Source organism: Sciurus vulgaris (genome assembly GCF_902686455.1).
Source record: "Sciurus vulgaris genome assembly, chromosome: 3".
NCBI classification, from domain to species: Eukaryota; Metazoa; Chordata; class Mammalia; order Rodentia; family Sciuridae; genus Sciurus; species Sciurus vulgaris.
This window is the reverse complement of record NC_136463.1, coordinates 120,630,689-120,640,533: the sequence shown is the minus strand read 5'-3', so window position 1 is coordinate 120,640,533 and position 9,845 is coordinate 120,630,689. Positions and strand designations below refer to the sequence as shown.

Below are 9,845 nucleotides of genomic sequence, written 5' to 3'. Positions count from 1 at the left end.
AACTGTAGCGAGGCCATTTGGTGTATAATTGATTGCTGCATAGAAGCATTTAAAATTTTTGAGAGAATTCAGAGCATCAGGGAGACTTTACATGGCCCTGAAGAGAATATCAAGATATTGAAGAATACTCCATTACAGGAGCCCCTGTAAACTGAACTGATCAAAGTCAAATATGCAAAAAATCAGCTAGAAGAGGAATTTACTTGCTTTAATCAAGTAGCCTGTTGATATCTTGCAACCAAGTTTCTGTCATACCATACATATTTATCAAAATGCAGTAGGATATATTAGCTACTTGTTCCATCAATATGTAGTTCAAAACAATCCTATTATTTAAAATGTTTGGTAAGAAAATTCAAAGTTTATTGGGCAACTATAGTCTTTGCAAGAATCAGTTATAATAGTTAATGTCTGAGACTGATTTGTAATCATAATCTTATTTACATTTATGCCAAACCAGGAAAGGAAGGTTCTACCCAAAGATGCTCATTTTGAGGGATTTATGCCTGCTGGAAAATTCCTGTTTAATCGATAGTGCAAATTATGAGTGCAGAACTGTGTTTATTTTCCAATTGATTATGACTTGACAGTGCTACCATTAGAATCCATAATAATCCACATTAGCCCCTTATTTGTGACTTATTGAGATAGGAAGTTGCCTATGCATATGGTTAAATGATCATTATAGCATTAAATCCTCCACAGATAAAAATGTCCTGAAGGGCACAACAGACTGTTCTCTGTGGGATGCATTGAGCATTAGGAGTCAGCAGTAGGCAAGCCCTAGTGATATTTACCAAAGACTCCATTATTTAATTGTTGCATCATTGGAGGCTACCATCAATTAGGGTTATAAATTTGTTTGCAAGCTTTCTGATGGTTTACTTATTTAATTTCTGTCATAATTTAACTGTATATTCTTCACTGTAGGTTTCACCTACTCTCATATGTAAACAAAGAATCTGAATACATGAATCTGAAAATTCATTAAAAAGGACTAGAAGTACAATTTGAACAAATAGTCACACTTGGAATATCAGTGAAATTTGTTACAGGGTGAACTAGAAAATATTTTAAGCTCATATAAGGAGGTTTAAAATGGCATATCCAACATTTAGGTAGATTCACCCTAAAACCCGTTGATTATAAAGTCTTAATTATGACATTATCTGGCCAAGAATACACAGAAAGTAAGCACAGGGAAAAGAGGAAATGGGAAAAAGTTTTATAATGACAGAAAAGTATGGATTCATCTTGGGAAAACTTTCCATATCTAGGTTGTTATTTGCTTCTAAGAAGAAATCTCACAGGTCTGTTTTATCTTCAGGTTTCCAATGGATGTATAGTAGGGCCCTCTTGAGCTGAGAGATGTGAATCCAAGATTGAAGTCATGAAGTTTTGCTGCAGTGGGGGTGGTGAGGAAAACTTAGCATGGTCCATTCCAAAAGGACTCAAGGGCAGTCTTCTTATTTGTTGTTTTCAAAATATCCCATCTCTAGGTTCTAGCTTGGTGTCATCAGTTGGTGTCATGAAGGGCTTTTCTCCCCCATTGTCATACTATACTTTAGCATAACACATTTCAGCCTTGTAATATTGAGTCAGTTCAGGTTATAAAAGAGCAGGAAATACGTGTGATACTGTTAGGGGAAGATACTTTCAAGTGAGTGACTACTTTTTAAAGTTTAATCCACTAGAGGTAGATCTCACTGCTATCTAGACCAGTGAGGACACCTTTAGCTAAGACAATCCATTCAGTTCTCTCAGCTTTGCCTAATGCCATTGTGTTTAGTATACCTTGCTTAACTGTTTTGTAACCTTTTGAGTTAAATAAGTTTTCTCTATCACTGGAGATTTCTCTAGGAATGTCTCATAGAGGAAATACATCTTCTAATAACTTAGATATTACTACAGCATTGGACTTCCTGTGTGACTAAACTTTGTATGCCCATAAAATATACATTAATGCTGATAGTTGGAAGCAAACCATTCATAAGTTTTCAAATAATGCAGTAGGTGCCAGAAATGTATCACCCAAGGGTTTTGTTCTTAACAAGTTCATGGGTATGATAAACAAAACATTGGCTTAAACCCACTTTAGCAACGTTAGAACAGTCACCTCAGCAATCCTTTCATATGTTTTTCTTTTTTTAATTATTATTATTTTTTTATTTAACTTTTAATTTTTTACAGTTTGCATTTTGATTCATTGTGCACAAATGGGGTACATCATTTCTTTCTATGGGTTGTACACAACGTAGATTCATACCATCCGTGTAATCATACATGTACATAGGGTAGTGATGTCTTTCTCATTCCACCATTTTTCTTACCCCTCCCTCATTTCCTTCTACATATTCTAAAGTTCCCCCATTCTTCCCTCATTCCCCATCCCCTGCCCCCATTATATATCATCTTCCACTTATAGGGTAAACATTCGGCCTTTGGTTTTTTGGGCTTGGCTTATTTCACTTAGCATGATATTCTCCAATTCCATCCATTTATTTGCAAATGCCATAATATTCTTCTTGATGGCTGAATAGTATTCAATTGTGTATATATACCAGAGTTTCTTTATCCATTCATCTGTTGAAGGGCATCTAGGTTGGTTCCATAATCTAGCTATTGTGAACTAGGTGCTATAAACATTGATGTGGCTGTATTACTATAGTTTGCTGATTTTAGTCCTTTGGTTATAAACCGAGGAGTGGGATAACTGGGTCAAAAGGTGGGTCCATTCCAAGTTTTCTGAGGATTCTCCATACTGCTTTCCAGAGTTGCTTTCACCAATTTGCTACTCTACCTGCAATGTAAAAGTGTCCCTTTTTTCCCACATCCAGGCCAACATCTGTTATTGTTTGTGTTCTTGATAATAGCCATTCTAATTGGAGTAAGATGAAATCTCAGAGTTGTTTTAATTTGCATTTCTCTAATTACTAGAGATGTTGAACACTTTTTCATGTATTTATTAATTGCCTGAGAGTCTTCTGTAAAGTGTCTGTCCAGTTCCTTGACCCATTTATTGATTGGGTTCTTTGTATTTTTGGTGTTAAGTTTTGTAAGTTCTTTATAAATTTTGGAGATAAGTGTTCTATCTGAAGTGCATGTGGAAAAGATTTTCTCCCACTCTGTAGGCTCTCTCTTCACATTCTTGATTGTATCCTTTGCTGAGAAAAAGCTTTTTAGTTTGAGTCCATCCCATTTATTGATTCTTGCTTTGATGTCTTATGCTTTGGGAGTCTTGTTGAGGAAGTCTGATCCTAAGCCAACATGATGAAGATTCAGGCCTACTTTGTCTTCTATTAGGTACAGGGTCTCTGGTTTAATTCCTATGTTTTTGATCCATTTTGAGTTGAGTTTTGTGCAGGGTGAGAGATACAGGTTTAATTTCATTTTACTGCATATGGATTTCCAGTTTTGCCAGCACCATTTGTTGAACAGGCTCTTTTCTCCATTGTATGTTTTTAGCTCCTTTGTCGAGTATGAGGTGACTGTATTTATGTGGTTTTTTCTCTGTGTCTTCTATTATGTACCATTGGTGTGCATGTCTATTTTGGTACCAACACCATGCTATTTTTGTTACTATTGCTCTGTAGTATAATTTAATGTCTGGTATTGTGATACCTCCTGTTTCACTTTTTCTATTCACGATTGTTTTGGCTATTGGAGTTCTCTTGTTATTCAAGATGAAGTTCATGATTGCATTCTCTATTTCTATGAGGAATGTCATTGGGAATTTAATTGGAATTGCATTGAATCTGTATAGCACCTTTGGTAGAATGGTCATTTTGACAATGTTATTATCATCTTAACTATTCCATGATGAGTCATGGAGTGAAAAACTCTTAAGAAGGGAAACTTAGGGACTAAGCAAAGACCAAGCAGCCAGTCTGGCTCTGCATGAGACCACCTTTAACTCTGGGCTTACATTATTTAAATACCACTTTTAGTTCTCTAAATCAGGTGCACAGCACTTTTTTTAAAATAAGTTGCTATATGTAATTTGATTCAGAAAAAATTGTATACCTTAATAATTTAGTACTGACTGACTTAGCATGAAAATTTATGAAAGTATGTCTTTGGTACTCAACAAATTTTTGTCTGATATTGGATTGTAAGTTTTATGAAACAAATCAATTTCTTCATTGGAGCCTGGGAATTCTTAGTCTAGTCCAATCAATGGCCTGAGAAATGCTCAGATTATGAAGAATTTCATTCAATTTCTGATAAATTATTAATAATAAATCCATACAAATATAACTGAAAGAATGTTGAGCATTACTTACTATTTGAAAGTACTTTACATATAATTTAATATATATAGCACAACTAATTTAATATATTTCTTTTCATAAGGAGAAAGTTCCTTTTGAGTTGTTCCAAGGACCCATCAAAAAAATTCCAAAATAAAGTTGAAATCAATAGAAATATTTAATCTAGCATATGACTCTGAGACTTTTATCAAAAATATTAAAAGGTTTAAAACACTTGCTAGAAATAGGATTATGGATCATTGAACAATAGTCATTTATTTAATCAGATGACAATTTAAAGCCTTCAAAATCAAATACAAAACATCACATAGTTGTAGAGAAACATTAAGTCTTTTTAATAGAAAGGACTCAAGTTTTCTAAAGCCAACAAAAGCCTAATAAAGACAATATGATTGGTGCACATGGAATTAATCTTGGTAAAACACAGAATCTTCATTTCCTAGATCAGTTACCTAAAAGACACATTTTTTTTTCACAATTTCTTATTAAGAATGGACAAAGGGGCTGGGGAGATAGCTCAGTGGGTAGAGTGCTTGCCTTGTAAGCACAAGGCCCTGGGTTCGATCCCCAGCATCCAAAAAAAAAAAGAATGGACAATAGCTCCAAGAAAACTTGTTTTAACAGAGAGACCCAAATACTAGTTTTGAATCAGTGTACTTTTAATATTTATACTTAATTTTTATAAAAACTTAAAATAATTCTCTTAATCTTAGCCACCTGGATCACATATAAAATTTCCTTCATGAGGTTCATTTTCCACAGCACATCTGTGACCTTGGTGCAGACCTTCAGTTATTTGCTCTATAATTTTCTTCTTTCTTGTTTTGAAATAACAAGTCACTTGACTTCAAGACAAAGATTATACTCTGACTCCCTTACCAAAACAAAGCATCCTCACAATCTTATAGCTTTTCCTTACCAAAAGTACATCTTCCCTTCCTTATATACCTGCATATAGAGTTGTTTTCTTGCTATATCTAGTAATTTTAGTTACATATATTAGAATTCTTAACTCTTAGTGACCTTAACTCCCAGGAAACCCTAGGAAGCAAGTAAGAGCTGACTGTTTTACACACCAGACATCTGCAGACTGGCAAGACCAAGGATTAAGAGTGATAAGATAGAGATAAATGCATCATATTAAACAACAAGGAAATTAGCAGAACACTGCATGAGAAAATTTTGGGAATGGTAGAAGCACAAGGTCAGACAGTGACAAGTGAATAAGAGGTCAAAAAGAAGGAAGAATAGTATATATAGACAGCTTTTCCAAGAAATTTGATTGTAAAGGGAATTTAAATAATGGGGCAATGGCTATATTTTTTAAAAATATGGACTTTGACAGAAAATTCTCTAGTGGTAGGAATGAATGACTATTAATACATGGATTAATTCAGGAGGATAGGCAGAAGTCAAGTCCTTGAGAAAGTGACAGAGTAGAGGAGAAATATCTCTGCTGAAGCAGAAAGACAGATGGTGGGTTAGGCTACAGAGTTATTGAAAGTGATTAAGTCCAAACCCAAGGGCTTTTATTTCCCCAGGGAAGTATTAAATGGAATCACTGGCTAAGAATGCAAAAGGAAGGGGAGAAATCTACAGAGGATTTGAGGAAATGCACTATATGATCATATTAGGGAATGGGAAATTGAGACTATTTTGAGTGCCAATTTGATATTGAAGATCATTTATTTAAAATACAACCATTCAATTGGTAGTGAGAATTTCTCCAATATTCAGTCATTTGGGAGTAAACATGAAAAAGATGAGTGCTTGATTATGTGTAGGTTGCGGTTCTGCCAGGTCAACATGATAAACACAAAGACACATAGAAGTTGAGATTATTAAGGGAATGACGATGATGAGTGGCCATGGGTTTAATCTGGACAAAGAAAGACTCAGTTACTAGATCATGTGAAGTGACGAGGTAAGTGAATTGGCATTACTGAAGAAATTGAAGAATTATAATGGTAAAGGCCACCTACATAGAAAGCCTGGATAGAATCTGCAGTGTTTTCTTGTACCTATAGCAAAACCTCTTCAGAGGTGTTTTAAAAAATTCATTATCAAATAAATGAATTCATTGTCTAGACCTTTGTCTAAAAATGTACAATTTATAGATTTCCCTTGATGTGACTTATCATCTACTTCAATGCTCATCAAATTTCCTTCTTGTTGCTATAGATGAAGATTCAAGTGTACTTCATAGCTAAATTTCCAGTGTCATGCATTAATATAATGTGGTTCTATTGGGTTAAAGTGGAATTTTTGTTGCTCCTATTTTCTGAATGTTTGACGTTTAATAGAGAACATTTTTGCAGAGACCACAATGCTGATCTTCACTGCTACTGGGTTTTTTCTTGTCTCCATCTACAGATCTTTTCTTGGTGGGACTTTATCTCACAGAATGCAGAGTATCATTTGGGGGCTCTCTACCCCAACCTGATCCTCGGCACTATTTTTCTCAGGGTTTTATTATTACCTTTTGATTGGAAAACATATCCTCCACCTCTCGAAGCCCAAGTACATGTAGGTGTTACAAGCCGTTTTTCTAAACAAGGGCAGATAGACCTAACCACACAGTTATGTCTTTCCATTTTACTCTACTAGTCCTGCAATTAATAGAATATTCGCATAAAATCTGCACTAGAGTGAAGAACAATTTTAGATTTCTGTTACAGCAAGTTTTGTGATTTCTGTTGTTTCCTCATATGTATTTCTACAACTTTTACTATTGTACTGCATTATCTTCTTAAAATAGACTTATTGAGAAAATAATTCACATACCATAAAATTCCCCTTTCTAAAATGTACAATTCCTTTATTCTACCATATTCTTGAAATTGTGCAAACCTCACCACTAATGTGAAATATTTTTATCTCCCCACAAAAGAAACCCAGCACCCATTCAGAGTCACTCCCCATTCCCTTTTTCCTATAGGCTCTGGAAAACACTAATTTGTGTTCTGTCTCCATGGATTTACTTATTCTGTAAATTTAACATAAATAAAATCAAACAGTCTTTGGCTTTTGTCATCCTTTCTTTCACCTACCCTGTTTCAAAGTTCATCCATGTTGTAGCACATGTCCACAATTCATTTCATTTTATTATAATATTTTAATCTTTCATTTCGAGCCTATACTGTATTTTGTTTATATATTTACCAGGTGACAGACATTTGTTTCTCTTTTGGGGCTACAGTGAATAATTTTACTATGAACATTCATGTACAAGTTTTTGTGTAGACATGTTTTCAGTTCTCAGTATAGACGAGTAGTGAAATTGAGTCACAATTCAATCTTTTTCTTTCAGATTCATCCTTTTTATTGTGTACAGAGTTTGATTTCTTTTTGCATTCAATTTTCCCCATTTCTTTAGATATAAAAGCTAAATTCTCCTGAGACCAATTATTCTAATAATTTCACATCTACTCGATTAGAAGTTATTATGAAGTGTTTTACAAGGCCTGAGTGAGCCACTTGCATTGCTTCATCTTTCATCATTTGTGCACTGAGTTAAATATGGTAGCCTGCTAGTATAGGTAGCTCTGGAGCCCATTCCTGTACTGCAACTCCTCCATGATTGGTGAACAGTAACCATTACTTAAAGGATTATCCCAAGTATTCCTTCCTCAGTGACGTCTTGGAGGTTTCTTGCCTCTCCTATCCTCATGCTTCCAGGCCCATCCACTCTGAGGCACAGGACTTTTCTTTTCCCAAAAGAAGCTGTTTATGCATTTTATGGCTTAAATTTCCACCTCAGACTAAAAGCCTTTACTCTTTAATTTGCATAAATAAAACACAGTGATGATGAGTAAATCAGTCAATTAGTCTTACCCGAATCTGGATGAACAGTTTAGTAATAACGGTTCCTGTCTTTGAGCACCTAGTTACAGAATATGTGGCTCTCTGATAACTACTTTACATACAGGATCTCTCCCTCTCTCTCTCTCTCTCTCTCCCTCTCTCTCTCTCCCTCTCTCTCTTTCTCTCTCTCTCTCTCCCTCTCTCTCTCTCTTTCTCCCTCTCTCACCCTCCCTCTCTCCCTCTCTCTCTCTCTCTCTCCCTCTCTCTCTTATACTATTCAACAACTCTGTAAAGCAGGTATCATTAACTACATTTTAAATATGCAGCAGCTAAGGCTTGAAGGCTAAAAGATAATTCACCTTCATAAGAAGGAGAGAAGCAATCTCAAATCTAAGAATATCTGACTTCAGTATTACTCTAAGTCTCTTCAGAAAATTTTTTTTTCTTTGACTTGAGTCAAATAGGAGATTTGACCCTTATCAAAAAGAACAAATATTTGGGAGTAATGACAAAGCTTTGAAGAGAATAGGAGACCCTTTATCACCCAAAATAGGCATCAAGGGTACCACGAAAAGCGTAAACTGTAAAGTGCATTTATTTCACTATTATATCTTCAATCCCTGGAAATGAGTAGATCTTAAATAAACATTGGTGAAAGAACAGTAAGAGAATTTAGGAAAACAAATTTTATTCATTTATAGTACTGCTTTGCCTCTTCAACAGTATTTGGAACTCAGTTAAGGGCTCTCCTTTCTTCTCTCTTCTTCCTTCATCCCCCGTCCCAACCAATCCTCCTTTCCCTTCCTTCTCTTTCCCCTGCTACACCATCTCTCCGGATAAACTCCACAAATCCCATGGCTTTGAAGACTATCTCCTTGATGATGATGCACCATGGACAGCTCTAGTGGCCCTCCAGCTTCTCATCAAACTCTGCCTGAAAAATAGAACCCAATGCTTAATGATCTTCTCAAACTAAGCGTGGCTAAAACAGAGCTCCTCATCTCACTACCTGCACCACCATCAGGGCCTCCTGTCTCTGGCATGCACCCCACACACCCTCCATCAGCAGTTCCTGTCCACTATATGTCCATCCCTCCTCTCTATATCCACAGCTGTTCTCTGAGTTCCTTAATGAAATATCGTATTGCTCCTTCCCACCTCTGTTACTTGCAATTGTACTTAAAATCCAAACTCCTTTTTGTGATGCGCAGAGTGCTACGTGAGCCGACCCCCAGGTGGTCTCCCCACTCATCATGCTATGGCCATCTTGCTGGTTCTTCCACACACTTCATCTCGACTTCAGAGCCTTTGTTCCTGCCCTTCTCCCTACCCAAGTGCCTCTTTACAGGGTGTTGCGATCGACCAATGGGCAGACTCTGGGGTCCCATGAGGGGCAAAGGGGGATTGGAAAATAAAGATCTTGAAGATTAGGCTGGGATCAGGTGGAGCCCGCTGTCTGGTGGATATGCAGGTCTAAAGAATTATGCCAGCAATTTTTATTTAGGTATGTCTCATTATCAGGTTAAAGACTATGCCATCATTTTTTTGTATTCAGGAATGTTACAGAAACTAGGACATCTATCTAGCTTTTCCACAGCAGAAATTCATAGTTGCAAAGTGCAATGTTAGGAGCTCTGTGTAGCGCTCAAGAAAGTCCATTGTTAAAAGTTGCTCTAAGGTGGGCAGGAACCAGAGAAGCGGATCTGGTGAAATAGAAATTCCTTTCTTCCCGGGAGCTGTGTGCCTGAGAGCAAGGTAAGAACTGACAGG

General features: G+C 36.2%; 1 protein-coding gene across 4 annotated transcripts in view; it reads left to right on the top strand.

Annotated features, from left to right (window-relative positions):
• The window catches only part of LOC306657926 (sodium channel protein type 1 subunit alpha-like), a 271,243-nt gene that overhangs the window by 5,325 nt on the left and 256,073 nt on the right, over positions 1–9,845 (top strand). The gene's annotated exons all lie outside the window — the stretch shown is intronic.